General features: G+C 33.9%; 2 long non-coding RNA genes across 4 annotated transcripts; one reads left to right on the top strand and one right to left on the bottom strand.

Moving 5' to 3' along the window:
* Positions 1 to 420: 420 nt before the first annotated feature.
* Positions 421 to 4259, top strand: LOC117110309. Its single transcript, XR_004445675.1, has 2 exons — positions 421 to 2495; positions 4084 to 4259. It is a non-coding gene; the product is annotated as an uncharacterized LOC117110309 (long non-coding RNA).
* A 280-nt stretch (positions 4260 to 4539) lies between these two features.
* LOC117110297 lies at positions 4540 to 13036 on the bottom strand. 3 transcript variants are annotated; one of them, XR_004445667.1, is made up of 9 exons: positions 12881 to 13036; positions 12491 to 12573; positions 10096 to 10236; positions 9826 to 9984; positions 9340 to 9461; positions 8221 to 8344; positions 7425 to 7605; positions 5503 to 5554; positions 4540 to 5391 (listed from the first exon to the last, which is right to left on the bottom strand). It is a non-coding gene; the product is annotated as an uncharacterized LOC117110297 (long non-coding RNA). The 3 variants fall into 3 exon arrangements; XR_004445668.1 differs by lacking the exon at positions 10096 to 10236 and having other exon boundaries at positions 4542 to 5391; positions 12491 to 12570; XR_004445666.1 differs by lacking the exon at positions 10096 to 10236 and having other exon boundaries at positions 4543 to 5391.
* Positions 13037 to 27395: the final 14359 nt, after the last annotated feature.

The following is a 27395-nucleotide window of genomic DNA, read 5'->3' as shown; positions in this document are numbered from 1 at the left end:
GTCACGCATCAGCACAGGTCTTATGCGTGATAACGAATTATCACGAATTCAGGTGAAATGTATTTAAAATTAGAAGGAATTGGTTTTATATTAAAAATATAAAAACGGTCATGCAGTAACTTGAGTCATTAAAAAGTATTTACGTGAATACTTAATTCACTGACGCTTTACTAAAAATCGATCAGTGCGGCCTATGCATTTTTCGTTTGTTTAAGTAATGAAATGTTTACGGTACATTATAGTTTAGGCGCTCAAATTAAACGTAATGTACATTAAAACTCAAATTGTATGGCTCCATTAAAAACAAACACTCCTTGAAATCGTTTTAGATACTCAGATCGTCCTGGACAATTACTTGCCCTCCAACCCCCCCCCCCCAAAAGATCATGGTTAATTTGTTAAAAATCACATAAAATTAGCTTATTTTGCGAGTTTTCGACCCATACCGAACCTCTGCCTCTGGACCCTGGAGGGGGCCCGGCGGCCCCCATTTTAACCAGCCAACTGGTGTATTAACACATTTCAAATCAAATCTCTCAAGTTGGTTTCTATACAAGAAAATATTAGACCTACAGTATATTCACAAAAGAGATATATTCGAAAGGCCTAAATATCCCTTGTACATAATGCTAAAGAGGATTATTATCACGCTGTAGATGAGTTCTTGAATTGTAAATTTTTTTTTTCCATTAAGTGCTGTGTTTGCTTATGTTAGGCCTTATAACCATTACACTTTAAGGACCGTCGGAATCGCATCGGCCTCATGCATGGTTCACTTTAGGGGTATAAATTTTAATTGCAAGTAATTAGGGACGGCTTGACCCGTATACCTTTGTGTGGTGACGAAAATTTGCCCGACTTTAACCCCCAAAATTTTATAAATAGTTATTTTATATTTATTTTAAACATTTTCAAATCAATCTTAGGCTAATTATTAAATTTAAGGATTGGCAGTCAAAAACAGTTAAAAGTTAAAGTGTACATTGACAATACAAAAACAAGTGCATGGTGGATTTTTGTTTAAATTTAATAACATTAAAAAGACATAATTAGCCTAATTTGTATAATTTGTAGGTATCAGTATATAATTATTTTTAAAAAGTAATAAAATTGAGAAAAAGTCGTCCGGCCAAAGCCGGTGCGGTTCCGACGGCCCTGAATATGTGGCAGTCTATTTATCTGGATAGGCAACTTCCTACAAGGTAGATTTCAGCTAGTCGTGCTGGATGGAGAGTTATCACAACAATCAGGTGTATTATCCGGTGTGCCCCAGGGCACAGTTCTGGGCCCTCTCCTATTCTTGGTATACATCAACTAACTTTCATCCATGTTAATTCAATTTTAATAGGATAGAAAAACTATTATTACAAGTTTTAATATATATTTTGGGTGAAATCTGATGTTGATCTTTGAATGATGACCTTTTGACCTCCTGTGACATAATTAACGATGTACTGTAATTACATTGTCCTTTATACCAAATGATAGAAAATGTATTATTCTGCACTTTGATACTAAAAACAAAAAAATATATTCGAGATTAAAATTTGTGGGCATAAATGTTACCCCCACCCCATATCCCAATATTGAACAAAAAAAAGTACCCATCTTTGATGTTGGTTTTACATGCACTGACAACCAGAAATTGCTTGACTAACAAGGTGTTTTTTGAAGCTTATACTGTACATATAGGAAACAAACTGAAAAAAATAATTTCAGCTATAAGGTGGGGGGGGGGGTGCATGGGCAGTGTTCATAGCCACTGGACTATAACTTGTAGCCAAGTTGAATTGGGGCTGAGTTGCCTGGGGCGGAGTTGACCTCCTTCCAGATAGGCCTGCCCTAGACTCTGATCTAATCCATGGCACATATTTTAATTTATGAATAAAAGTATCATGTAGGCCTAGGCCTACGCTCTAATTAAAAGCGTTGGTTAATATTGATTTAATGTTACAAAACTAAAACTGATGATTATTGGATAGTGAAGAAACACTCAATATGGGCCATACTGTAAATTATTTTAATTAGTTGCACGGATGACATCAAAAACAGGAAAGTGGGTGCGCATAATCACCATAATACACTTGGGTCAATACCTGATTTTCAACAAAAACTGTGCAAAAAACAGCCTTTATTTTAAGTGTGTGGGTGAATTTCCAGGTTCAATTTATTCCCCCACGCAGGCCTTATTTTACAGTCGGGAATATGGGCAAGAAAAAAGTCCTTGATATGGGCTGGCCATACTGTAAAATATTTTAATTATGCAGTGGATACATCTAAACATAAGTTCTTGAATTGTAAATTCATAATTTTGCATTAATTATGTTATTATGTTTGTATAAATAAATTTAATGTATGTATTTTATTTTATTTCAGTAAATGTTCTGTAAAAGTCCAACCATTGCAAAATGCACTTTTGAAGATGTCAGCAAACCCGTAGACCAGTGGCTATAATGTTGCTATCTCGTTTTGTTCTCGCTAATTTTTGCTGAATGGTGAGTTAAAAAACTTGTTCTTATTATAAATTTCATGTCCATTGTAAAATGCTTTGTGGGATAACGTTTGAGTTGGTTCAACACTAAGAATGAACATTTTAATTTCAATATTACAACACAAAAACTGTTATGTTCCCTAATAAAATTATTTTAAAATAAATTAAAATAGATTATAAAAGTTTTCATAAAATAAGGTTTTAATTCAAAATTAATATAATTAACAGGATAATACAATAATAATAAAATTAATCAGAATAATAAAATTATTTCATTCATGTTATAAATGTAAATATATTAATATAATGTATTATTAAATTCCAAAAGACCATAATAATTTTGTAAGAACAAAATATTAGATAAAATAATAAGATAAAAATAAAGATTAAATATATATGCATATTTATTATATAATAAAAAAAACACATTGTAAAAATATTGAGTAGTAAATTGTATAATCTTAATAATATAAATATTTGTATAAAGAGAGTTGTTAATTGAATCCCGTCACAAGACCCACACACTTCAGACTGCTGTACACGGCTAAGTCTCATTATGAGGATTAGGGAGTGGAGCTGTTTCGGTCATGTGACCAAATCCTGTTACTGTGACAGAAATTAATCCCAGGACCCTGTGATTGGAAGGCAAGCATCTTAACTCCACTCCTATACTCAATAAGGTCTATTGTCTATGTCTTGGATAGGGTCAGTTCAACCATATCTAATATGATTAATAAAAAAAGTAAAAGAAAAGAAAACGGAAAAAAAAGAAAAAAGAAAGAAAAAGAAAAAAAATGATAGTCTAGAATGCCTCAAATGTTATTTTCGGGTGTCAGAACACAGAACATTTCGCGGGGGTGTTCCCCCGGACCCCCTAGGACAGTGTTGTCTTGATCGGCATAACTTTTGGCCCCCTTTCGGTCATCTCTGAATACTAATTAACATTGAGAATGAAAATAATACTGTAATATAATTTAAAGTTCAGGCTGTACCAGCTCAGTATGGGCAACACTCGCACAGAGATAATGTTAATGGTTTATGTGGTATTGAATTAATTATATATTGTAATTTTAACAATTCATTTGGGCAATCAAAAATGTAAATGTAGTATTAATTATTAATAACTGAATAGGTAACAAGAATTTAAATCTACAGATTAATGATATCAATGCAATAATATGCATACACAAATTAATAGATGATATATTTATTTGGTAACTCATTTTAATTTTACAAATTTTGTAGTATGAACCACCCCAATGACAATCCTACTACCGATTTTCAACATTATCTTTTTGCAATGGACTTAATTGCTGTATTCCTTTTTATTGATGTTAGTAACTTATTGTAGCTTTCCCCAATAAAAATTACATCTACTTTAATAATTATTCCCTCTGCAACTGGCTTATATTCCTTTTACTATTGCAGACTTAATTAATTGCTGTATCCTTTTCATTGATGTTAGTAACTTATTGTTTCTTTCCCCAATAAAGATTGTCTTAATTATTATTTCCTCTGCAACAGACTTATTAATTGCTGTATTGCTTTATTCCCCAATAACAATTATGTGTACTTATGTTTATTAATTTCAGTGAACCAGTGGTCTCATCCTGCTCAGCTCTATGGCTATAATGTTGTTGTTGAGATTGGCTTGCTAATAATTGAATGATTCTAGTATTTAAATATTCTTCGTATTTCATTTAGTATTGAAAAAAATAAATATTCATTGTATAATACTGAATAAATATTGGAAATAGTCTTCATTGTATTCAAAGTTGTTTGTCTTCTTTTGTATTGGAGCATCCAGTAATCGATGGGCAGCATGCAAAAAAAAAAAAGCGCCCTCTAATAGAAAAAGGCCCTAAATATGACTAAGTTTTTTGGCCACTTTAGTCTGTGGAGTTCTGGTAAAAATAGTGAAGAAAAGCGCCCTCAAATAGCCTTTTTGCCCTAAGTTCTTTAGGGTCTCTTAATAATTGTCAATGGAAGAGAAATGCACCCTCCGAAATCCAAGTATTAGAGGGCGCATTTTACCATCCTTGTAATAGAAATTGACAATTAAAGAGACCCTGAAAAACGTAGAAATAAAATGGCTAGAGAGGGCGCTTTCCAGCACCACAGGGAACCCCTTTAAACAAAAATTTAGAGACCCTGGAAATTTTGTTTTTCTATTAGAGGGCACTCTTCAGCACCACTTTAATAAAAATTGAGGGAAAATGGAAAACCTAGTCCTTTTTCTTTTAGAGGGCGCTTCTTTGTCTTACCTGCTTATCTAGTCTTCAGACATGACCAGCAAAGAAACATCAATACTGCGTATCCAGTCTTCAGACACGACCAGCAAAGAAACACATCAACACATTACTTATATTTTTTAATATAAAACCAAAATCATAATATACTATGAATTTATATAATTATACATAATTATGTTTCTCTTGTTCAATATTTTCCAATGATGCAAGCTGTTGATACTGCGATAACTTGTCATTAATACTAATTTGATAAATTCCTTCGATATTCCGATAAAAATACAATCGTTCTGTGTTTTCTTTCACCGTGATTAAAGTGTCTCAATATTCAGCAAGATGTTGAAATAAACTCCAGTATATCTTCTCTTCATTGTTTTGCAAAATATTTAGCATAATCAATCAAATTAAATTAACTAAAAGTTAAAATGCTTTACACAGCCTATATTAGAAAATGAATTTTAGTAGTTCTGGTTCCTCTTCCTAATAATAATGATCAATATTTCAGAATGATGAAAGTTGTCTTGGTCAAGTAACTTGTTATTAAAGATACAATAATTGTTTGTGTTCTTTCAACAGATTACTCTTTCGTACTCTTCCAACTGAATTTCAGTGTACTTGTCTTGCAACATTGGTCATGATCTGTTGCTGCATCTGCCAAAAAAACAAAATTTAATAAAGAATGAGAAACAGCAAAGAGAAAACAAGATCAGACTAATAAATTATAATTTGATAAGGTTTCAGTATGTTTTACTTGATACTTACAGTGCCATTGATTCTTTGATACATTGTCTTGCAGAAGAGATTTGTCTGTCCTCTGCAAACAAACAAATTACAGCTAATCACTGTATGCATAATACATGGTTTAAATTTAAAGAGAAATGAAATGAGACCAGGATTATACATAAAGAAAGAATACAAAACCAAAAGATGAACATAAGAAAGCAAATTCAATAGCGGCCGAATAAATTAATTGAAGAGACCAAATACTACAAGAGGAGCAAGAAAAGAGAAATAATAGAGAAGCAGGAAGTGAAAAATAATAAACCAAATGTGGGAAAATATAGACCAAATAGAATTGAACAAATCTGGAAAGAGGAGAATGAGGAACAGCATATAAAATGAGACATAGACAATAAAGTTGATGTTGTATCTATTTTATAGTTTTTTCGTTAGATTAAAAAAAATCCATGAAAATTAACTTAATTTTTGTTCTTTCCCTACTCGCAGAATTGATCAATAAATTCTCACGCTCATTCTGTCAACCATTTGCAAGCTGACACTAATATGTTTCAAAATTTATGCCAGGGAACTAAACTGTATAATTATAATTAATAATAATTAATATTAATTAATTGTTAATTATATAACAATGGCTGCTACCAAGCTTCAGGTTGTAACGTAATATAAAGAACTTAACGCACGAGAAGATAAGCAATTTTTAACCATGAGATGTAAAGCAAACTAAGACACCAACAACCAAATAAGATATAAATCATTCAGGAAAGGTGCTTAGTGCTCGGTTCTTAGGCGAAACAGAAAGACGTAATATGATTGGCATTATTAAAACATACAAATATATCACCAGATATAAACTATTAGGTGCCAAATGTACTTCCATTATTTAACAAAATTATATACATATAATTTATTATCTAATGTATTATTCAACGTTTTTTAATTATTCATATACAGTGCACCATCTAATTCGAGACCACTTTTCCAAAGACCCAAATAACAATCTTCAACCTTTTAACACGAAGCTAGCCCTCTAATTGGAGACCACCCCAAATTTTCATGTCCCAAGGGTGGTCTTGAACTGGAGGGCGAACTTCAATTTGCTTCCAACAATTATATACTATGAATACTTGGTGGAGCAATTTTCCTTATTTATAAATACTACAATGTTAAATAAATAATGACTATGAGTAAAATCATTATATTCAATGGGTTACAGCACTTCAATTATTTATAAATAATGTTTTGCTACTTTAAATACTACATGTATGCAAAAATTCATAACCAACAGGAGTTTGGAAATACAACTTTGCCTGTTGCAATCTTTCAATAAATTTGATGACACCAGGGTCAGAGAAGTACAGACGAACATCGCGGCCATTTCAAAGGGTCCTATTGCTTTAACGCATAGGAACCAGAAAAAAGACACAGAGAAATTAAGTTTTTTTAATTTTTTATACATATATTTATTTAGTTACTTGTCTATCCCTTTAGACCGCGAAATATATGAGTACTGTACAACACACTGTGCGATTATACTAAAACTGAGGATTGGAATGGATTATTCGAATTCAAATATGAAAGCAGAAAGACATGACGAAACGCAGATTAAAAAAAGAAATAATAAAGAGATTAGAAAAATGTTGTACAAGTGTGATTGGTGAATTAAATTGGTTTTGTTCAAAGGTGCCGAATTGATAAAATTGTAACTATTTTCTTAGCACATTAAGACCTACTTTATTAAATTCACATACAAGGAATCTTTTTTATATAGGCCTATTACTATCTTGATGTCTTATGATAACGCTTGATTAGGGTGGTAATGACGGTTGTGAGTGTTGCGGATGGGTTGCGTTGACGATTATTTTTTACTTGATAGGCCTATTGCTTTGTAAATTCACAATTTTTATGTTCTTTGTGACCTGTATTTGCTGTTTGAAGCTTTATACCTTGTTCAGTTTTATTTTCACCGACGATGCTGTTTATACTGGATTTTTTAGCCTCGACCCAAGTAAGCCCAACGACATAGCGGTTTGAGTGTTCAGCAACTTTAAATCACCCGCCAGTACACTCGTGACGTCACTCCGCGAAACACCACACATCAAGCCTAACTTCACGGCGGCCTCTTTGCTGTAAAGAAAATTGATACATCGGTTTAAAAATGATCAACAATGCTGTACTTCAACTGCTTTTCTTAATTACACTCTTTACTATCCGGTTTAAAATTGACCAGTTTGATTCGGATGGTTTTAATCTATTTAATATGGATTTTAATCAATTTATTGTAGAGTACAAAGCAGAAAAATCTTTCAAAGCGGTCAATTAAGTTGTATAGTATTTTTGTTAGACAAATATTTATAGTTAACACACGCTCTTCAAGGCTAAAATCCACGACTATGAAGACTAAAGCCCACAGTTCTATTCTACTTCTTGGACTTTACCTTACCGGTGATGTCCATCCATGCCCAGGCCCAAAAAATCGAAAAACCTAAATGTCCATGCATAGTTTGCTCTAAAGGTGTCATAAAAACTAGTCGTGCCATATCGTGTGATAAATGTAAAGGCTGGACACACATAACATGTATCAATTTTCCGTTAAAAAAAGTACACTAGGCCTACAACTGTCAACAATGTTTATTTTCACATCTGACGTCATCGATTCTAATTATACTGATACTGATAATCCATATCGGAACTTGTCACAGCCACTCATCCTAATAATGATCCCGATATTTTAGCAGATACCTTTAGATGGAAGGGCTGCACTGCTTGCACTTCTTCTCCCAACAATAGAGGAAATTCGTGCTATTGCAATTAAAACTAAATCCTCCGTATCGCAATCAGCGAATCATGGCTCGATACAGTAAATCTGTGAGCAACAAAGAAATTGGCATAGAAAACTATTCTGGTGTACAGATAATTTTCTAAAAATTAATAAAATTAAAAAAGAACCGAATGAACCACAAGGATAAACAATGTTGATGTGATTAGAACAGAATTGGTGTGTGTATTGTTTTTCAACTCACTTGAAACCATTTGTGGGGCTAGTTAACATGACCAAGAAGTTATTATTCTTGGAAACTTTTATGTTGATATCTCTAGTTATTTAAGTATAAACAAATTGGTTTCACAATTCTGTAAATTATTTAATCTTACTCAACTCAATAATGACCCAACAAATATTTCTACATCTACAATAATTTATCTTATTTTTTCATCTGACCCTAATAATATTAACCAATCTGGTGTTATTCCATAACGTGTCAGTGTTCACTTTATGACATATTGTAATATCTGATTTTAAAAATGCACTAATATATACTCAGCATGGGACAGGTTTCAAGTTAAGGTGTTAAGTGTCATCGATGATGTTGCTCTACTAAAGAAATTAGAATTAAGCAACGTTTCAAAACATGGTTCTCAAGTGAAAAGATGAGATCGTTAAACGAGATCGTTGTTTAGCTAAGTTTTAAAAAAAAACCCCCACAATCAACAGGTAGGCCTATTTACTGAATTTAAGAAATTAAGAAACACTATTAATTGTAAAATCAAAATAGCAAAGGAAAGTTATTTTTTCTGATAAATTTAATTAAAATAAGAATAAAGCCTAAAAAGCTATGGGATGTTTTTAAAAATGTAGGTAGGCCTATAGCAAAAGATAACAATAGGATAATACAGTATTACTTTGCAATGTGACAATCGAAAAATTATTTTTGACAAAGGTTCTATTACCGGCTATTTAATTCGTTTTTCGTTAATACTCCTGGTAACTTGGTAAACAAACTCCCTCCTTCGTCTGGTACCATTCAATATTATAATTAATTCTAAATTTAAATATTAACAAGGGTGTTGGTTTAAACATACCTGCAAAATTCCTCAAAATATGGACCGATGGCTATTATCCAACCACTGACCCATATTGTAATATTATGTATCTATTACCACCGGCTGTGTTCATTCTGATTGGGAATATGCAAACGTCATACCTATATACAAAAAGAAAATCCGATTACATGCAGAAAATTATAGACCCGTTTCAATTTTGAACGTGTCATGTATAAAACCAAATAATGAGCTGCTTAATCATCAAGTCTCTTCAACTAGTCGTGCTATAGCGTGTGATAAAAATGAAGGCTAGACACACACAAAATGTATCAATTTTCCGTTAAAAGAAGTATACTGAACTATGTAATGCGAAGAGTTTGTCTACTGTCAACAACGTTTATTTTCACATCTGCCATCAATGTTGACGTCATCGATTCTAATTATACTATTTTCTCTATGATTATACTGATACTGATAACATAGAGAAAATAGAACATTTTCTCTATGCTGATAATCAATCCATACCTGAACTGGTCACAACCACTCACCCTCCTAAAGATCCCGATGTTTTAACATCGGGATCTTTAGGAGGGTGTCTTCTCCCAAAAATTGAGGAAATTCGTGCTGTTGCAATGAAAAATAAATCTTTCGTAGTCGCAATCAGGGAAACATGGCTCAATTAATCTGTGAGAACAAAGAAATTTGGCATAGAAAACAATTCAATAGAAAGAAAATAAAGATAGAATTACGGAAACTACTAGAGGAGGAGTTTTCCTATATACGCAATGGTCTTACCTACATCAGGAGAGATGATCTTCATAGTGATGAACTCGAGTCTTTGTGGATTTACAATTAATTCCCGAATAAAGCCTATATTAATTGGTGTATGTTGCAAGCCATATAAGCAACATTGTTCTTCAATTCACTTGAGACCATCTGTGGGGGTAGTTTACATGATCAAGAAGTTATTATTCTTGAAGACTTTAAAATATCTCTAATAATTTAAGTAAAAACAAATTGGTTTCACAATTTTGTAAATTATTTAATCTTACTTAACTCAATAATGACACGTATTACTACATCTACAATAATTTATCTTAATTTTTCCATCTGACCCTAATAATATTAACCTATATGGTATTAATCCATATGGTGTCAGTGATCACATTAATAACATGTAGTAGAAAGAAAGTCAGTTATCAAATTAAAAGACATAATAAAATTAAGGTTCGTTCAATAAAAAATTACACCTCCGATATATTTATCTCTAAAACTAATGATATATATATTGGTCTGATATTTCAAAATGCACTAATAATACTCAGCATGGGACAGGTTTAAAGTTAAGGTGTTAAGTGTCGTCGATGATGTTGATAAAACCAACAAAAAAAGAAAAAGATAATAGAAAATAATAAAATATATATATATATATATATATATATATATATAAAATATATATATAAAATATATATATATATATATGAACAGCGGCTGTGTTCATTCTGATTGGAAATCTGCAAAGGTCATACCTATATACAGAAAGAAAAACCGATTACATTAAGAAAATTAGAGACCAGTTTAAATTTTATCAACATTTTCTAAAATTATTGAACGTGTCATGTATAACCGAATAATGTCTCTTCTTTATACATTCCCAGTCAGGTTTCAGAGCCTCTTTTTCTATACATTAACGTGTTTAATACATTTATCTGATTCTGTTAGAAATGGATGGGATAAAGGAGATATAACTGGAATGGCTGTTATTGATCTTCAGAAAGCCTTCGATACGGTAGACCATGAGATCAGGGCGTAGAGTGGTTCCCATCTGGGGTGGGGGTGGGGGTGCGAAAATTGTAAATGCGGAATTACAAAGGATCAGTGGCGAAGAGGCATGTGGCGAAGAGGCATGGGCCTCGAGTCAGGCGCTGGAGACCAAGTGGCCGTGAAGTGTCCCCGGTGGTGCGTTTTGTGGTGTATTTAAATTCTTTTTTTTTGGCACAGTTGAGTTCTTAATTTTGTATCGTGATTTGACAAAATAAGAGTAATATATTGTAAGATAATACTTTGTTCGTCTGTAACTTAATTTCTTGTTACACATTGTTTAATTTTTATTATGTTATATAAAACAAATCATTAAATAAAGTTGAAATCGTTCAATCAAAAGAAAAAACAAAATAAATGTTTGTACTGTTTTTCTAATTATGTGTTGCATGTGTTGTTATTATTGAAAAGATTACACAGAATTATGAAAGTAATTAAATAAACAATAATGTCGGTGTCATTTGATGAATTACTAAAATCATGATAACATTTAAAACCCATTAAATTACATTAGGCTGTTGCTTCGACTATACATTCCCCAGTATATGCTATGTTCTGTACTGTACGAAAAAGTGCTGTTTAAGGAATTTTTGTTGTTGCTCGGACAGAGTTTGAACGGACAGAGTTTGAGGCAAACGTCAATGAAATTTGACAATTCCAACGATTCAAAAATCTTTCTCATTAAGAGCTTTTATATCATAACAAAATTTTTCGTCAAAGTTTAAGAATAATAATTGCGTGATAACGTTTCTAGTGTTTATTGCACAGTTTTCTCCTGTGTAGATAACAGAGTCCGTTTTAATGTCGCAATCCACTGGCACAAAAAGTTTTATGCCCTAATAACGCGAATCATGAATTTTGCTCATAATCGTAAGCATGTGCGGTAGTAAAGAACTTTGTAGTTATTGAATTGTCGATGCGTGTAATGATAAAAAAAAAAATCACATTTTGGGCGAATTCGTCTAGTGGAGATACTAGGCTATTATGTTAAGGGCCATTGGTTTTACAAGTTTATCTTTCTGGATGTAGTCTTACCTCCACGGTAGATCTCAGATTGTTGATATTAAAGGGCTCAAATCCCATATGATGGAAGTACATGCGGAGTACCCAGGGATCTATGTCACCTTTTATTTCTCATATATGTCAACGACATGGAATTAGCCATCGGATGTGAATTGTTATATGATGATGATTCCGCTTTCTCAGTTTCAAATGTTAATTATATTGAGACTAAATTACGCAAAGAATTGCAATCTCTTAATCAATGGTTAATAGATAATAAGTTATCTCTACACTTAGTTAAGCCCGAATCAATTTTATTTGTTTCTAAAAAAAAATGTGTAAAAAAACAGTCCGAAATGAAAATTACCTGTGATGACAAAAGTATAAATGCGAAGTCATCAATCAAGTATCTTGGTCTTGACTTTGATCAAAATCTTTCAGGTTCTGCTACTGGAATGAACGTAATTATCAAAATTAATTGTACAGTAAATTTCTGTATAAAAACAAATATTTTCTTACCACTTATGCTCTTTCTCGGTGTCATTTCGATTATGGTACTCCTGTGTTAACAAATCCATTAAGAACATGACTTCAAACGTCACAAAATAAAGTGATTAGATGCATCTTGAACCTCGGACCACGTGCTCATTTTGGCACAAATGAATTTATCAAACCGAACTGGTTACCAATTTATCTTAGGAATCCAAAAAAAGAAAACATGATGTACAAAATCCTAAATAATATTGCTCCAACTTACCTGTTAAAATGGCAAGATACACACAAAATCACAATACTTGATTTTCAAGTGACAGCTTTTCACTATCAAATCCTATCACTGGAACTCACAACAGGTGCACCACCAAATTGCAGCCATTCAAATATGTAATTCACTTCCTTTCTGAGTTCAATGTAAAGATTATAAATAATGAAATGTTAAGATTAAGTGGTGTTTAATTATATTCGTTTTGTCTTTTAATTCATTATTGCATGATGTTTGATTACTTGTTTCTGATTCTGTATTGTATATTTCATATTTTGGACCACAATGGAAATAAGTTTGCCTTTTATGGTACTTTATTGTGTTTTATCCTTGAATGTTATTTTGTATTCATATTAATAAAGAAATAAAAAAATAAATAAAATTGTACCTTGTTTGATGAAGTTGTATCATTTTAAGTAGGCCTACTTCACCAACAATGTATGGTTTATAGATAAGATCGATGGACTTTATTATCTCATTTATTTTGAATACTCAGTATTGGTCTCGAGGTCCAGATAAAAAATAAGTTAAGGAAAATCACTTAAAGCATGATTACATATAAAATTATCTAATAAATGGGGCATGCCATCCCATAATTTATTCTCGCATTATAAGCTTTTTAATGAAGGGTCATTTACTGGAATTGACTTACTAATGCCAGAGATGAGTAAAAGAATTATTATTCTCTCTACTCTTGTCTTGTCTTATGCTAATTTACCAGATTAATATAGCATCAGTACGTTGGATTTGGGATGGCATGCCTCAAATATATCTAATATCCAAGTAAAAGAAATACAAATCAGTACAAGCAGGGACCAATTCCCTGGGGTACAAGTAAAACAACTTCTTCCATGAGTTCTTTTCACTGGTCATTGGGTCGACATGTTTTAAGTGTTGCTGCTTGTAGTCAGCGCAGGAACAAGCAACCGCACCATGCACCCATTTATACTCCTGGATGGAGAGAAGCAATGCAGACATTGACGTAGCCAGGATTTTGAAAGGGGAGTGGGGAGCCGAGGTACGTAATGCCGAGCGGGAGTGGCTTCGGGCGGGACTGTTGTCCCCTCCATACGCCAAGGACCACTGGTGGGCCCTGGGGGTAAAGACCGCTGGTGGGAGTTCAGAGGACGAAGACCCATCGTGGGAGGTAGTGCATTTTGGATGTTTCAGGACTGTTTTTAGGGTTTACAGTGAAGATTGTAATAGACATCATAAATAAAGGCCTAGCAAAAATTATAATAATTTATAATTATAATAATAATAACGGTACCAATAATTCCAAAGAGAGGTGGCCCAGAGGGACTTTGACAGATATAGGGTCAGTCCCATCATGGTTGTGGCTGAGGCGCGAAAATTTGAGAATGAATGTCTGTATCTGTATCATCACGTACAAACACCAACAAGCTGGTACCGGTAATTGTCGCGTACGTCGGTCAGGTTGAAGTGTGTGTAACAATTGAATGTTGTAATGAGCTTTAGTCGTTAATTTATGAATATTAATCGAGTCCAAAGCAGCTTTAAATGATTTTATATTAGGTGACATCCGAATATTCTCGCTCAAGCAGTTCCATTCCGGAATTGACCTTGGGTATATTGAATGACTGTATAGTCCCTCTATGGCCGGAAATGACACCTTCATATAGTGAAATTCATCATCATCACATTACCATAGTCAAAATTAAGCGCCAACAGCAACCATAGAGATCTAATTAATGTGTGATTTATTATAGAAAATTAAACTTTTTGTCTTTGATGTATATATTTTATATACTTAAAAGCCGCGAGTCTACAACCACCTCAGCCACACCATGGTTGGGGCTGAGGCGCAAACTTTTCAAGAAATAGTAGGCCTACCTCTAGATGGCCGGAAATGACACCTTTATATATTAAAATTCATCATCATAATATCGCCATTATATAGTCAAAATGAAGCGCCAAATATTTCTCATGAGAATATATCAAGGAATTTTCAGCAATCCTAGCGATCTAATTAATGTGTGATACATCATGAACCATAAAAATAAAACTTGAGAAAAACATTATCTTTGATGTATTTACTTTACATACTTCGAAGAAGTTAGCCCGCAACCTTGGTGGGCTGAGTTGAGAAAATTTTACTTATGGCCTGAAATGACACTTTTATGTTGTAAAATTCATCATCATCACATCACCAAGGCCTATAATAATCAAAATGAAGCGCCAACAAATTTCTCGTGACTTTTAGCAGGAATTTTCAGCAACCACCTGGTAACCCAGGACAACTATGGCCTAACTAGCTTACTAAAAGCTTTAACTACTATAATAATTAGGCCTATATAATGATTGGACAAATTACAATTGTTTTTCGCTTTAGAACAATATTTTTCACTATTTAATATTATTACCTATCTTTCATCATTATCACCATCATTATTGTCATTATTATTATTACTACTACTAGTCAGGGGCGGACTCAGGATTTGAAAGAGGGGGGGTTCATTTTCCCATAAACCCAAAAATGAAAGGGGGGTACGGGGGTCCTCACTCGGGAAAATTTTGATTCCTATGGCCGGAAATCAACATTTTTGAGTAGTTGGATACGTAGTCTTTCTTCCATAGATCGATGAACTGATAGGCCTGAAGAACACTTTCGTACATAAATTATTACGACGTCGAGCCAATTGAATGCTAGTTGTTCTAAGCCTATTTTGTCCGATCTGCTAACCTATGCCTAGGTAGGTTACATAGTTACCAACCTGAAATAATTGAAATACGTGATTTGAAACGCGGGCCGGCAGCCAGCAAAGCCCCCGCCGGGGTCCAGGATCGGGATGTTTAATTTGAGCACCCGAACTATGTACACAAACATTCATTACTCAAACAAACAAAAAATGAATAGGCTGCGGTGGTGAACCTTTCCTAACATTCAACACTCTTTCTACCCCTCCTGTTATACTCCTACACCCCTGATTCTTAATTTGTTTAAAGGGCCAACATTTATTTTGAGTTGGGCTCACGGGCCAAAGATAATATCTGAGTACCGGTAATTAAGCAACGTCGTTATGTGTTTGGTAATTTCAAATTCTACTTTTTGTTACAATATATGGTAACAAATTCTGTAACTTTAAACAAAGAATACGTACACAATTATCAATATTCTGTTCACATCCTAGTTTGTTAAAACAATAAGAAATTGCATTCGATGTATAATAAATGTTAGTAACATAAACATTAAAAATATATATAATACGTAAAACAAATTGACCTAATTTTCTGATAGATAAACAAATTAAACAACATTAATTAAATGAAATATATTTAATGATGTAGGCGTGTTTGCTACCATCAACCGTAACACATAATTTGAAATAAAAGTAGGTGTATCGTAGAAGAGAATCACTAATGAGCATTGACCTCAAAAGTACTGTAGAAGTACAGAAATAATACTTCCGCTACTTGCTGGAGTGTTTTTTGTGGATGCAGAGAAATATGGGTGTATAGAACGACTAGAAAATAGGTGTGATACCGAAATTCCAAAGAGGAAACATGTTATAAAGATATCCTGTTTTCTTTCCTTTATTTCTTATGTAAAACCGGATTTAAACTTTCAAAACGTTTCTACAATGTGTATTTAAGCTTCATCAATACTGTATTGCGAATGCAACAATAGTCAATTAGTCAATTGATTGAATAACGCTTTTGTATCATCGGCACACCTTTCTAGTGTAACCTTACAACGACTAGACAATAATTAATTGATATAGAGAAAATACAAAATAAAAAAAAATATGTTCTCTCTCTTATAAAGTATAATGAAAATAACCTGATGGAAAAAAAAATCAATAGGAAAACTAGGAGGAACAATGCAAAAATGGGGGAAATAGCCTGGGGAATAACTCTCTAGGTAGAAAAAAATCTGTGGGGAAAATTATCAGGTGACAAGTAGCCACCGTAGTATTGCTTCTGTAAAGTAAAGTCTCAAACCACCTCGATTTTGGGTATACTAAATTTTAAAATCTTCCAAGGCTTTTCCATATATAGCTAGAACTAACTTAATCTTTGGCGTTTTTTGATAGCAGATTATTTTCTTTTTTAGATTTCAGTGGGTTAACCGGACTCAAAGACAAGCTTGCGTACAAACCTAACATGCACATTCATCTTCTATACAATAGGAGCCATGTTCACACGCATGATCTTGTTAAAATTTAAAATCAAAATTTAAAAGTAGATAGACATTTTGAAAACAAGGACAAAAAAAATCCAATTTCTCCCATATTACAGAAACTTCTTTTTGGATGAAGTTAAAACTAATACAAAAACAAATTCTTTTGTATTTAAAATAATTTTTTTTAAATGAATTAACATTAGAAAATTAAAGATTAAATACATTAAAAATAACAAGCTTCTGTTCTTTTGACTTTTGATAGCGAGACGTTTGGTAACTATGAGGTCAGCATGCCTTTTGTAAGCCAGGACCCAATAGTATTTTGTTACGTTTCTTCACAGAGGGGGGTTCATCGTCCGGACCCCTTGAAAACCCCCCCCCTTGGATCCGATCCTGCTAGAAGTAGTAATATTATGCAAATCTTTATAAAAGCTAACAAAAGTGAACCATACATTATCACATTTCTGCATCTTAAAAGAGCCTGGTCTGGGATTTATGGATTTAAGACGAATTTATGATGATTGATTTTTTTTGTTAGGCCTAATGAGTTTCAGCGGTAAAGCCGTTATATAAACCCGAAAATATTTTTTTGCATTACCATTTATAGTGAAAAGTTGACTTTAATAAATATTCCACTGGGTTACTCAGGGACTCAGGGTGGGGGAGGTTTCCCCTGGATAACGTCCCTGAATGCAGATCATAAAGTGCAATTGCTCAAGGACACAAGCGAAATGCACCAAGGGATTGATACTACCACCTGGAGGCCAAACTTATGAAATCATGATCTGAAAACATTGCAATGCGTGAGAATGAATCTACTCCTACTCAAGTGTCTGAAAATACCAATAATTAAATTTAACTTTTAAGTTAAACCCTTTTTCCACAACATGCGCCTCATTTAAAGAACAAGGAACATCAACAGGACGCTGCTCATCTCGGGACATCAAAGCTTGTCTCTCAGTTGCCATAAGAATATCGCGCCTGTGGTGTTTATATAGAAGAAGATGCCTTGTACTTTAGTAAAGGCCCGGGTAAGGTGGTGCACAGTGTTTATTAAACTAACCGTCACAAAAAGAAACCGTCATAAAAAAATATACTGTTTTTATCTAAACAAAATGTATGAATCAAAGGAAGTGAATTTTCGGGCATCTAGAGATGCCATATATTATAATTGGCATATTTATATATTCCCCACCAAAAACTTATTCGCTCCCACTCCCCCATTGAAAAACGTTCGAAACAAAAAATCACACTCAAAGTACTTAAAATCTACATGAAATCACCTTATTTTTGAGCTAGCGCCTCCCTCACCCAATCATCAACAGGCGCCGTCCGGTCATATGCAACGATCCCCATCCCCAAGCTTAGGTTAAAAATTAATTATTTCAAGGTTTCTTTATTGCAGTTTTACAGTCTCTCCAGAGAATTCCATATCACTGATAAATGGAATGCAAACTGGAAATTGTGAGTGTGACAGATTATTTTAATTAAATAGTAACAATAATAACGTGATACTTCTTCGTTAAAGAAATACACAAGTAGGCCTACAATATTTATTAAATACAATATAAGGAACAATGTCTATGTTTATACTGTATAGGCCTACACAAGTTGCCGGATATAATATAAGCCTATGTATAAATAAAATATATGTTCGGATTGCACAAGGTACAGTATATTACATTATCTTTTACAATTATTATAAAAATGAATATTGTCATGCTCTGTATGAGATGCATCATTAAGAATTTTATCAAGTTGCCTAAAATATGCTATGTTTGTGAGGTATTTACTGAATTATTTAGTAGCAGTTATAATTATTCAGTAAATTATTGGTTTATTAAAGGTGTAGTCAAATAACGTACCAGATAATTAACCTAATATTAAAATCAGCCGTTTTAATATTCATTAAATGTTCAATTGTTTAGTTCCAATTTCGATTTATCTCCCAAAGTCGCATTCATATTCACATGTATGATTACAATAGAAAATTTAAAGTATGTCTAAAACAATAAATGAAAATATGAAAATGATATGATTGCATTGGAAGCAAATGTAAACGCTTTTAAATAATAAGATAATTAAATCTAAGAGAGAAAAAAAAATCTCGGCTTAAGACAATTTTAGAGGTAAAACTATCCCCCGCCGGACATCATCCCGGTATTTCTGAGTCGAGGTTTCGGGACCTGAATAAAGATTGCTATAGTAAAAGTGAAATGCTTTACTAGAATTAATCTTCTAGCCACCTGAAGGTAAAACTATCCAGTGGTATCAACTATCTAGGGGTTTCAATGGCTTATTTAATTGATTTTGGAGTCTACTAATATGTAGAAATATACATATACATTTCTTCTCCCCGACGAATTATGTTTTTCTCCACCCCGACGAGGGGCCCCGGCACCTGGCCCAACGCTGTTGCCACACCCGTCTCGATTAGCGGCGCGGCGCTTATTCTTGCGCGTTGCTTATTATATCCATTCAGGTAAAAAACGAACAATCTAAAACAAACAAAACCTGTAAAACGTTTCTAAGAATAATATGTCGATACACGGAACAAATCAGCCCGGAGCAGCAGCCACTCGTAACACCGAGACACTAAACATCTGTAATATTTTTAGTGGTAGCATTCAAAAGTATCAGTAGGCCTACAATCAGGATACCAAAGGAGTTGTTTAATCAATCGTCATTGTGGTTTTGCTTAGAACAGGAATGGTTGATTTAGCATAATCGAGTTTAGTAAATTTTCCAAACTGTGTTCTGAATCTTCGACAAACGCATTAGCTCATCAACTAAATATATCACATCTCTCATTGTGTACATGTTAGGATCGTCAGGTAGGCTAGACCGTCATTTAATTTTAAGAGGTTGCGTTAGAGATAGTACAATTTGGCTTACAGACGATATTGAGTTATTTAGACTAAATTATTGGTGCACCCAAATCCGGACCGCTTCCGATGCCTTGATCAAGCACCCACTTTTGGCGGGCCGGGACCCTTCCAATTATACTCCCTCATTTCAGGGACGTATACAGGAGCCTCCCCCCTTTTGTACACAGTGTTAACATTTTAAAGCTTGTTCTTGCTAGCCAATAAAAAATCTTTCCAGGGATCACTCAAAATAAATACTTCTAATCTATGTAAATATGCATCATAACACGTTATACATAGGCCTACTATAATAACACATGCCTAAGCGTGATTTAAAAAAATCTTAAATCCATAAGTCCCAGGCCAGGTCTTTCAGATACAGAAATGTGATATTGTATGGTTCAGTTTGGTTTTTATCCTTTTGTAAGCTCTATAAAATTTTGTTTTAATACTACAATACTACTACTAGTAGTAGTAGTAGTAATAATAATAATAATAATAATTATGATGATGACGATGATGATGATGGTGATAATAGATAATAATATTAATAATATTAAAAAGTGAAGAAAATTGTGCTAAAGGCGAAAAAAATAAGTTGTGATTTGTTGATCACAATTATTATAGTATAGTTAAAGCCTAGTAAGCTATAATTAGGCCTAAGTTGTCTTGGATATTAATTAGATCCCTGATAAAAGATCATGAGAAATTTGTTGGCGCTTCATTTTGTCTATGTTATGATGATGATGATGTGATGATGATGAATTTACTATATAAAAGTGTCATTTTCGGCCATCTAGAGGTACTATTTCCTCAAATTTCGCACCTCAGCTCCAACAATGGTGGGGCTGGGCTACATACTTAGTACATACTCAAAAAACAATGTTTATAAGCTTTATTTTCTATGGTACATCACACACATTAATAAGATCTCTATGGTTGCCGAAAATCCCTGATAAAAGATCATGAGAAATTGGTTGGCGCTTCATTTTGAGTAAATATAATAATGGTGATGTGATGATGATGAATTTTAATAAAAATGTCATTTTCTGGTCATCTAGAGGTACTCTTTCCTCAAATTTTCGCACCTCAGTCCCAACGATGGTGGGTCTGAGGTGGGTGTCGACTCACGAAATGTTCCCCTCCAACCTCCATTTTTCAAAACAGATTACGCCCTTCCTGGTATGACATTAAACTCTATCGAGTCGACACCTGACTCAGAGTATGTCTTGGTGACAGTTGATGAGGCGAGAATGCATAAATTTGTTTTTAGGATGTGATCTGGTTTTACATGCCCATTTTTCGTGTTTATGAATATTTTGGATAAAGAATGTTTTGAGCAGTGGTAGATTCAATGGCCCTTCCCCCTACATTTTTTTAATGAAAAAAAAAAGAATATAGGCCCCCCCTATCCAAATTTAAGTCTGAGAGTGTAATTTCCGGCCATCTAGAGGTGCCCTAATCATAAATTTTCTTACCTCAGCCACAACCATGGTGGGGCTGAGGTGGGTGGTTTCTCAATCTGTAAAAGTCCCTCCCTGGTTAGCTCTCTATTGAATTCCTGGATCCATCACTGTTGAGTTTTATATAATTATTGTTAGGCTTACAAATATTATTTATGATGCGTTTATTGCAATTTTCACTTTATCATCTCAGAACAGCCATTACAACTTTCAGAGCGCGCTTCTCTCCAAAGGGCTTCACCCCTGGTTTCCCCCTCCCCCTACGTGGTCCTACGTACATCGCATAACAGCATCTTTCCTCCCCCCCCCCTTTCAAAATCCTGGCTACGTCCCTGCCTCATTTTATAACTGTTGGATACACCACTGGTCTGGCCCTCAGATATTAGTTAATAAATGTTCTATCTAATCTGGCCATGGAAAGAAATTTTTGAACAGCAGTGCTCTATAATCACAACCGTTCTTGTCGAAATTGCCCAGCTCAGTCCGAGTTTATTTTGACCCCACCATGCCCACACACTGAAACAAATATCAATTCAATTCAATCGTTATTGGTCCAATATATAAAAAACATTACACAAGAAAACCTTTGTTTATACACTGCAGGCACGTATCCGGGTTGAAAATTCAAAAATTACTCTCGCACATTCGAGAAATCCATCCACCAATCATCCTTGACCAATCAGAGTAGTTTCTAACTAGGACCCCCTCCCCCTATTAAGTCGTACAAGCAACGACTTTTAACTGTATTTATGTAAGCTCTTTGAGGAATTTGAGTGTTTTCACCGCCGCCGCTTGCGTGTCAATGATTCACCGCGTACAAACTCATCTTCCTTCTAATTTTCACTAAAATCATCTTTATTCTCAATTGAAAATCATCTTGATACAGCAGGCGCGGATTTAGGCCTAATTCGTACCGTTTGCCATGACGAATGTCAGAGCAAGAAATATATAGTACACAAAGAAAGTCAAAAACAATACAGACAGATTATTGGCTGTCAAGTCAAATATATCCGATTATTCTCAATTGTCTATGAAGGTCTAACCAACGTCCCTCAACAGCAGAAGCAGCAGCGATGAAGGAATGTCATGATGACATTTTCCCTATATGTATCTGTACTTCTAGCTAGGCTGTGCTGCACTATTTCCAGTGGTGGTCTAACTCACCCATCCCCCTACATTTGTAAAAATTATTTAAAAACAACAAATTATATATTCAAGTCCGAGAGTGCCATCTCCGGCCATCTACAGGTGCCATAATCATAAATTTCCTTACCCCAGCCCCAACCATGGTGGGGCTGAGGTGTTATAGACCCTCAATCTGTGAAAGTCCTTCCCTATCACCCTCTATTTTGAATTCATATATCCGGCACTGATAGTGGTGGATTCAAAGAGGCCTAGTAACATAAAGTTTTGAAAAAACAAATAAATAAAAAAAATAAAAAATAAAAGAATGATATTCATATTGACTTCCTATATCCGGCACTGAGTGGTGGATTCAAAGAGGCCTAGTAACATAAAGTTTTGAAAAAACAAATAAATAAAAAAAAAAATAAAAATAAAAGAATGATATTCATATTGTATGATAGTGCAATTTCCGGCCATTTGGAGGTGACATAATCACACATTTTTTCCCTCAGCCCCAAACATGAGTTAAGGTAATATCTCCATCATCTGTGAAAGATCCTCCCTCCCTCTCACCCACCCCCCACCTTCAAATTCCTGCATCCACCACTGAAAAACGTTTAATACATGCATCTTCAGAAATCGATTAAATAAGACCTCAAATTATCAATAAATGTCCTAGCTCCGCCCCTCGATCCCAGCAGGGTTTTGTCCCTAAGCGCCGCCCCACTCACCCAAGCCATTTTTGGCCACTCACTACAAATTCGCACCCACCCGATAAAAATCCTACGTACGGGCCTTCACCGCAATACATAAAAAGTTGGAAAAAAAAAAATATATATATAAAATATTTATTGTTAGTCTAATAAGAACAGGTGGAACTGGAATATTTATATTAATTATGCATGAGCTTGTTGCCTAGCAACTACGTCATTTCCGGTTTTATGTTTTGTTGTTGAGGGGTTGTCGAAATGATCATTGCAGAGTACTGTAGTTAAATATTGATGAAGCATGTCTTCACTTTTAATATATTTATACTCTTTTATATAGTTTATAAGGATATTTTTTCAGCTATTATCTTAAAACAATTCTATCAATCGTTTTACTACTGAATGTTAATACTTTAGATGTGATTAAGATGTGTAGGCCTATCATTTATTGTATTACTTTACCTTGTGATTGTCATGTACCGTACTCGCGCGAATAAGCGCCCGTTTGAATAAGCACCCCTATTGCTGTCTCTTATACACATCTAGATGTGTATAAGAGACAGATATATGCCTCTTCAAACGTTCAAATTTTATATATAACATAAGATTTTATAATCGTACATAATGAACCAAATTTTGTTTAGGAGGGAGGTCATCTAAAAATCCTGACGGAGTGAAGGTTAAAATGTAAAGATTTAATATTCTCTTTTAAGCTTTATTACAAAAATAACAATCTTTATATTCAGATATTTTCGAGTAAAAATGTGGACCTTTTTTAATTTGGGGAGAGGGTGGGGGCGTTGTGGAGCGTACGCACCCGGAAATATGGGGCGGATGCAACGGGTGCAACGGTGCGATCGTACCTCCATAAGTTGTATTAAGAAACATTTTTCTAATGTATTATTGATATGAACATAGTACCTGTACGATTTTAAGGTATGAAAGTGCAAGGCCTATTCTCAAAATGTTCGCACCTCATTCCCAACCATAGTGGGCTGAGGTCGTGTGGACTCTCACATGCACTCTTACAGCAAATCCTGCATCCGCAACGATGTATATCAAATTACCGGAACACAATGTACTATCAGAAAGTATAATACATAGGCCTACTCCAAGTATTGAAATACACGCCATCGTGTTGGGATTCAATATTTCGACATTAATCATATCATCATCAATTCCTGATGATGACATAATTAATGTCGAAATATTGAATCCCATCGTTGATGATGACATAATTAATGTCGAAATATTGAATCCCAACACGATGGCGTGTGTTTCAATTGATGATGAAATAATTAATGTCAAAATATTGAATCCCAACACGATGGCGTGTATTTCAATACTTGGAGTATGTATTATACTTTCTTATCTGAGATTAATCAGTGGACCTTTCGGTCAATGTACTATCAGTAGCCGGATTTATGTGTTTTCTGCAATTTATTAGGTGTTATACGTACCATTGGATCATATTATGTTTATATATTTCTGATGTAACATTTTCGAGTATGTAAGAAATAAATAAATAAAAGTTAATTGATGTGTGATTTCAAATACATTATTGTGTACATAATTTGTCATAATTGCATTAATAATACATGTTTCATGATATTAATCAGTGCAGTAATGGAATTAAATGTATTATATTGAATTCGAATCGAATAATATACAGTACCATTATTATAGCCTACTACTTTATCTTATAAACACTATTTCCAAATATTCAATTCAATTCATTAACGCTCCAAAATCCATCAAGGGCATTGTCCGCAAGATACAATATAATACACAAGACGGAAACTCTTTCTAATTCACATAAAAACAAATTACCGTCGAATTTCACAAAACAGGAATTGGCGTCGGTTGGTAGGCTACTGCGTATGCATATTCAGTACCGCCTGCGCTCATGAGGCTAACAATAAAACAGTTTAGCTTAGTTTTGACAAAATCGACCAAAACGATGTTATTGTTAGTCTAATAAGAACAGGTGGAACTGGAATATTTATATTAATTATGCATGAGCTTGTTGCCTAGCAACTACGTCATTTCCGGTTTTATGTTTTGTTGTTGAGGGGTTGTCGAAATGATCATTGCAAAGTACTGTAGTTAAATATTGATGAAGCAAGTCTTCACTTTTAATATATTTATACTCTTTCATATAGTTTATAAGGATATAACCAGATCATATCCCAAAACCATTTCTTTATCTTCGATTAAAGAGAAGTGCCCCTTGAATTTTTCAATTTCCCATAAGCACCCCTTCAATTTTCATCTATTTCCATAAGCGCCCCTTTTAAATAAGCGCCTCTCAAAAAGAGGCAAATGTATTTTAAGCGCCCGGGCGCTTATTCGCGCGAGTGCGGTATTTATCAAAATTCAATGTATTCTATGTTGTAGATTATGCTTTTTATCATTTTTGAAATTAATTATCTTCTCAATTGTATTAATTTAAACAAGACAGTTTTAAAAACAGACTGATATATCTTGTATGATATCGGTACCGTATTGTATCCTGTATAGGCCTCTATATGTTTTAAATAATTAAAAAAAAAATATTAAAGTAAACACATTTGAATAAGATGAGAAGCAATTCACAATTCCATTTGATCTTTATTTCCAAACATTGAAATCAATTTGGATATCTTTATACTTTTTATTTCTTATATAAGTATTAGGCCTACATGTACGTTCGGCAAAAATCAATAGGCCTGATTTTAATCCTTAAAATGTTATATTTTACTACCTTACAACCATATTACGGGTTAGGCCTATTTCCTCTTTTATTAAGATATGGCAATGCTAGTAATATTTGCTGTTAATCGTAAAGTTGTCTTCGTAGTCTTTCAACTTAACTCCATATACAGTTTTGTTTACATTGTTTACAGCAACGCCACCTTTCTAAAGCGCCATTCCTTTTATGATGATAAGGATGGTGGTGGTGACAAAGACTATGATGATGATGGGGTTAAGATGATATTGATGATGATGATGATGATTGTGATTATGATAATAATGTTATTGATGGTGATGATGTGGTGGTTATGATGATGTTGATGATTAATGGATGATAATGACGATGATGATGGTTCACAGGGGCGGATCCAGCCCGGTAAGAAAAAGGTGGCGTGAATGTGCGATCTGAGTGAAAGTCTCAGGGAAGAGCCCCTAGTAGCAATTTCATTGAGTTTGTGTTTGATTTTTACTATTTAGCATGATAATTTTCTGATAAGGTTTACAGGGGGGTCGTGCGCGCCTTTTAAACTTAAAGCTTTAAGGCCTCATCGGCAAACATATAGGCCTACAGTACAAATATAAACTTTGGAGCGGTGTCTAGTATTGACAAAAGTAGTTTATTGAGTACACGAACGTTTTCGGGCATCGCCCTTCAACAGGTATACGTACAAATATAAATAAATACGAGTATAAATAAATATAATGCAGAATGGCAACACTAGACACCTCTCCAATCTTACAAGGTTCAGTTTTCTGGCAAAAACTGGGGGGTACTGGGGAGGCAAGGAAGTTATCTTGGGGAAAATGCCAAAAATGTCCGTATGTCTGTAATTAGGCAAACTTTTCGCAGCAACTACGGCAGTTCCATAGTCTCGAGAAGTATGCCATATGGAGAGATGCTTGCGGCGTCGCAGCTGCCTCAAAATTATAAAATGCGAGTAATCCCAGCGAAAAATATAAAGAAAATGATGACAATGAACGAGAGAGAAAAAACATGAACTAATGGAGCAGAGAACTGAAATGAAGTTTTAAGTTTAGATTTGAACAGCTTCAAATGAAACAGTTAATTTGTTGTCTAATTTCTTACACTCTGTGCCAGCCCATTTAAGGTCAATGTGAAACATTTTATGATATGATATTATGCACTAACAACTTACTTCAAAATAACAAGTAAGCAATTCGTAGTTATCTATACACAGCATATACAATTTCCATATTTCATGTTTGTTTTTGATAAGGAACCAATTCGAATTTCTTTGTACAATAAGTGTATTGTGCATGCATATGATAAAGTTTATTGAGTACTCATTTCAGTATTATACAGCATTATGGCCAATCAAACCATGTCCCCTGAATAGGGGTTCAGTGGCGTACACAAGAATACCTTAAAACGGGGGAGATTAAATGGGACTACGCAAAGTAGGCGCGAGGGATACTAACAAAATATGGTGATTTTTTTAACCTCTAATTGAA

Source organism: Anneissia japonica, unplaced genomic scaffold (assembly GCF_011630105.1).
Source record: "Anneissia japonica isolate Jap-2015-1 unplaced genomic scaffold, ASM1163010v1 scaffold673_len1821605_cov196, whole genome shotgun sequence".
NCBI classification, from domain to species: domain Eukaryota; kingdom Metazoa; phylum Echinodermata; class Crinoidea; order Comatulida; family Comatulidae; genus Anneissia; species Anneissia japonica.
This window is presented reverse-complemented; position numbering and strand designations above follow the sequence as displayed.